Source organism: Zeus faber (genome assembly GCF_960531495.2).
Source record: "Zeus faber genome assembly, chromosome: 22".
In the NCBI taxonomy this organism is placed as follows: domain Eukaryota; kingdom Metazoa; phylum Chordata; class Actinopteri; order Zeiformes; family Zeidae; genus Zeus; species Zeus faber.
Window position 1 is genome coordinate 14,855,660 of NC_137209.1, and position 6,000 is coordinate 14,861,659.

The window sequence follows — 6,000 nt, forward strand, 5'->3', positions numbered from 1 at the left end:
GAGACGACCAGCTCTACCTCCTGATCACATCACATCATAACCAGCATTAACTTTTTCACCAATTAGTGCTACAGTAGCTCTTCTGTGGGATCGGACCAGGCGGGCTACACTTTGCTCCCCATGCGCGTCAATGAGCCCATGGGCGCCCGTGACCCTGTCACCGGTTCCCCGGGTGTCCTTCCTTGGACCACTTTTGGTAGATACTAACCACTGCACACCGGGAACACCCCACAAGACCTATCGTTTTGGAGATGTTCTGATCCAGTCATCTAGCCATCACCATTTGGCCCTCGTCAAAGTCGCTCAGATTGTTACGCTTGTCCATTTTTCCTGCTTCCTACACATCAACTTCAAGAACTGACTGTTCACTTGCTGCCTCATTGCTGCCACCCCTTGACAGGTGCCATTGAAACGAGATGATCACTGTTATTTACTTCACCTGTTAGTGGTTTTAATGTTGTGGCTGATCGGTGTATATACTTTTGCTGCTCATGTTCAAAGTCCCCTTTGAGTGACTCGGGTTTCGATATGCTTGGATGGCGTGCACCCCCCACACCCCGCAATTTTCACTGCATACACAAACACCACACATTGAGTACTGGGGTTTCTGGGATGGTGGGGCGCTGGTAGGTTGGCGTAGAGGTGTGGTTGGCAGGGGGGCAACCAGGTGGGTCCCCTGCCAGCTGTGTTAAGGTCCTGGCGGCTTGCCCCTGGTAGCTGGTGGTTCAGGCCTGCTGCGACCCAGTGGGGCTGTATGTGTGCGCCTCGGCGTTGCAGGGGTACACACACACACACACACTATGAGCATCTGCCTTGAACAGGCTCCGAACACCCTCCCGATTACATCCTTCTCCTTTTCTCTCCTTTACTGTCATACCTATCACAGGAAGAGGCCCCGTGCCGTAATTACTGTTCCACTTTTTGTCAACTTAGTTAATCATGTTTCAAATACATGATGTCATCTGACGTTTCTATGTTTATTTATTTGTTAAGTACATAATTGTTGTTTGTCTCTATGTTTATCTGTTTCACCATTTGGTGAGTCTCCATCCTGCTCTTGGAGAAGTAATGACGATAAGTAATCTTACAAAACATGGTCAGATCGTTCTCCGAAGAGGGGGGTTGGTGGCGGTCTTGTATAACAAAAAAAGCTGTGCTCTTGTCATCCCACAGGTTGTCCACAGGACAGAGATATTGCAGCAGTTATTGATGATTAATAAAGAGTTGCATTGCAGGCTGAGAATTTGAATCCCACTTGCAGATGTACTCTGTCCTCGATGTAATGGCAAACCAAATACCCTGTGCTGTATGCCCAGCATGCAAAAAAGAAGGGAAGTTGCTGAGCGAAGGGACCGGGGATGTCGGAGCGGGGGAGGGGGGGTCTGGTGGAGCGGTGTGCTTTGTGACATCATCCAATTTTTTATTTATGTGCAGGTTGTGGCTCTGGGAGGGCTTTCACAAGGAGGGCGGTGTGCTGCCCTCTGGACTCCATTGGTGTGTATTTGTCGCTTAGCACAGGAGCTGCGCCAGCGCGGGACTAGAAACAGCAGGAACTGATGCTGCGTCCCCTGGGAAATCGTAAAACTGTAATTCCCGATTTCAGTCCCGACATGCCGTCGTCCAAGTTTGATCGGACCATTATTGTGGAATAATTGAGCAAACAATGATTTTTTTTTTTTTTTATCGCCGCCGCAACGCACGCGCATGCACAAATGTGTAATGTAACCTTCTTGTTTTGATGCAATTTATATGCAGCCTTAAGACTGTGAAGAAATTCCTGTTTTGATTCAAAGATTTGTACATTTGAGTTTATTTATTTATAGGTTTATGAAATACATTATTATTGTGAAGGCAGTCTGTCAATTGACAATGTGCAATAAAAAATAATTGTGTTCCCCAAAATGGATGAATAATCGCGATAAATAACTGTGATTGCAATATTGACTAAAATAACAGTGACTATCATTTTAGCCCAAATCGTGCAGCCGCACTTAAGAATGATAACCGCCGTTTGTTGCGGCGTAGGAAATCCACCCCCAGCCGCAAACACCACCGACCATAGAATTACACTGTAACCAGACTGGAACGAATCAAAACACACCGAAACAGAGAGCCAAGGCTCAATCGTCCATTGTACTTTAATGAAGGGCTGACGACCATGGACACCGCTTATTGCTGCCGGCAGCAATATTTGTATTTGGAATTACACTACTGAAAAAGTTTGGGATATTTGGCTTTCGGGTGAAATTTCAGGATGAACCTAAAATGCACTATAACCTTTACAGGTGAACTTAATTTGAACTTCTCTAAACTTTTGAATGCACATGTCCAACTATCCAATGTTTCAATACTTTTTGCACAACTTGCTGTTGGTGTTTGATCCATGAATCGACCAATTAATTTCCTGGTTCAATTACAATTGGTATTTCAACAATCCTCTCCATCATGCTGTTCACCTTTTGACATCATCACGACACCTAACAATTGATCAACAGTACCTCGCCATTGCGAGGCTTCAAACAGGATGTTCTCAGAGGGAAGTGGCCACTGAGCTTAGAGTGTCATAGAGAGTCATCAGCAGGTTGCAACAGAGATGTCTAGTCAATACAGAAGTGCCCTACACTTTGTGAATGGTACAGTGACAAGCCCATACTACCTGAATAACATCATTAATCCAGTCATTGTGCCCCTGCATGAACAACACAGGGCTCATTTCATCTTCATGGATGACAATGCTCCAGCTCATGGAGGTGGCATCATTAGGGAACGGCTGCTGGAGACTGGGGCACCTCAAATGGAGTGGCCTGCACTTTCTCCAGACCTGAATCCCATAGAAAACCTATGGGATCAGCTGAGTCGCCGTGTAGAGGCTCGTAACTCTGTACCCCAGAACCCAATGACCTGAGGACCACCTTTCAAGAAGAGTGGGGGGCCAGGCCTCAGCAGACAATAAGTCGACTTGTGAGCAGCATGAGACGTTGTTGTCAAGCTGTAATTGATGCTCAAGGGCACATGACAAGTTATTGAGACATTGACATTTTTTGTTGTGGTAAACCCACCACTGTTGTTGGCTTTTGTTTCAATAAATTGTTTGAGATGAGGAAATCACCATTGCATGCTTCTACTTAAATGCCCTACTTTCATGATATATCACTGTAGCGTGAACTTTTTACATTTTCCATAAATTTCCGCCGAAAACCAAATATCCCTAAGTTTTTGTATGTATATATTGCTAATTGATGATGTAACAGAAAAAAAACGGTACTGCATTGGTTTCTATTAAAATAAATCCATTTGTATTTCAGAATACTAACGGGCAATGTTGGGCGTTACTAGTACTGTGTCACAGTAATAAAATTACTTTTCCCAGTAACGAGTACTGTAAAAAATTACTAATAAAATTTCAGTTAAAATATTAAATACCCCCCAAAAAAATTACTCGTCACAACCTCACTTTTATTGATTCATTTCCCTAATTGTTGCACTTGCGTCTTGAGTTTATATCCCTGATCAAAGAAATCCGACCTGGTTCTAATTTGTTGACATTGGGTATACCCGCTATGCCGTGCGTCATGACAGATAAGTCGTGTGATCTGATCACGCACGTGATAGGACGGCTGCACATACTGCACGGTCGCAGCAGTAGTTGAAGCCTTACCCGAAGCCCACCCAGACGTTCACACAGAGGCGCACATGCAGCGTCTCAATTTTGAGGAGGGAAAGGTCGCAATTACCAATTTTGTCGGGTGTGACGAAAAAGTAATGTAACGAGTAGTGTAACGAATTACTGTTATTCGGGGAATAATAAGTAATAACATTGTTCCTTTTTTTTTTTAAAGAGTAACGAGTAATAAATTACATTTTTCAAGTAACGACCACAACAATGCTAACAGGATCAACACAATTTGTAATAGGTGTTTGAAAAAAAGTGTCAAAGTGGAACCCTAACCCTCGTGAAAGAGACATTACACTGGCAGGTACATAGCTCGGACCACCTTGCCAAGATCACGATGTGTGATGGATTATATTCTTCCAAAAAAACAAAAAACAAAACTCTCATACACCAGTTACGGTTCGGGTCATCAAGTTGAGCGGCAGTTATTGTTATCGTGATGGGAAAAATCCAAGTCATTGGTGCTTCCAGTCGGTCCAATATTTAACAGACGTTCGTCCGGATCTAACGTGGGAGGGCGGCTGATCGTGTCCCCGGAGTGAAGTGAAGGCTTCACGGACAGCGGCAGCGCCGAGTGTCGGCCCCTGTTTCGATGGCGTATTAGGGACTGTGTACAACTTATAAGACTCAAAATTAACAAAAGCGTTTCTGTCAGGTGGCTTAGGACAGCCAAACTGGGTCCACATAGCACTAGAGCCTAGACTAAATGTTCTACCTATTAACAGGGGGAATGTGGTGCCGGTTCTTCTCCGCGGTTTTCGGAGGGAGCAGGCAGGGACGCCAGCGGTGGGTTCATCCCCATTATCCAGAGGAGGAGGATGCAAGGATATTTCCATCGTGTATACGTGTATTTATTGAGCCGCTTCTACGAAAATCGATTGTCAATATGACTACAGCCCCCACGTAGTTACTTCAAGCAGCAGGGCGACCACGCCCCTTTGTGTTCACCGTCCCCCCCCCCCCCCCTTCCACTACCCTCCGTGTTGTCGACAGGTACAGTACCAGACCACTTAACACCATAAAACTTCCCAAGTATGAGGTAAAATATAAAGTCTATTCCTGCACGGGATATTAGCTTCCCTGCAGGAATGATATTTCCTTTATTTTGAGGTTGAATTTGCCGTGGGGGAAAAACGTATTCGTTTAATTGAACTCAGATCGGCGTTTCTATATGTGGTTGATGCGCACCAGGCTTGGTAATAACATATTTTCGCTAAATACATGTTTTGAAATGGCATCTACGGGAATTCAAGCTCTAATTAAACGCGTCCAGCTGCGAAAAAGCAGAGGCATTTAAAGAAATAAGTAAAAAGAAATGCGAGGGAGGAGCCTCGCAGCATGACGTGATGATTGACATGGCAGCTTAGCTTAAGCGTTGACGCCCCGCTGGCCTGACACTAACGGTGCCAATTGTGGGTAAGTTCACAATTGATGTTGAGTTGATTCTCCTCCTCCCCAACACCCAAATAAAGCATGAGGCGCTTTTTTGATTTCAAGAATAGGTAAAAAAATAAATATATATTTTTTTAATAACGTTTTGACCTTACAAAAAAAATTTGAAAAAATATGTCGATGTGATTTGGTGCCTGGATCCTGAAGGTACGGTTGGGGTTTCCACGTGTCCCTCTGGCATTAACGTTCCAGTTGTTTTCGCTTTTTCCTCACATGTTCTCTGGCAGGGTGTGTCTCAGTGTATTTCACCTGTAACTTTCAATAAAGCTGGACTCAAGTCAAACAAAACAAACTATAAAAAGAAAGATTGTTTTGGAAAATGTGAGTTTTCATGACATGCAGTGCTAGATAACTAGTTCAATATTAATAGAACTAATGAAATGAACAGAAAGTAATTGGAAAAAAATCCTGTTTATCTAAATGTACAAGTGAAATCTTAGAGTCACTTACTTTGGGGTCGTGAACAATCGGCAACATTTTGGAATTATACTATTGTACGAGACATTTTTAATTTTGCTTAGCGCGTATTATCTTTGTTCAAATAAGTTACATTTAGATTAAAATAGAAGCCTTTATTCAATCTCAAACACTTTCAGGTTATGACAGCTAATGAGTCATACCAGATGGACTCGTGTAATTACCGTTTTCCATCCGTTTGATAAGCAGATATTCTTCTCAGGTGGAATAGTTTAAAAGCAAATGGGCAGAGTCGTAATACATTTATGCAAGCTTTTTCAATATGGAGGGGGAAAAAAAAAATCATGGTTTTAACAGTATCAATTACTGGTACTGGGACTTTTAGGGTTTATGGCAACGCTTTCATCATAGAAAAGGATCTGAAACAAATGAAAAATGTCAGACGGTCACCAAACAAA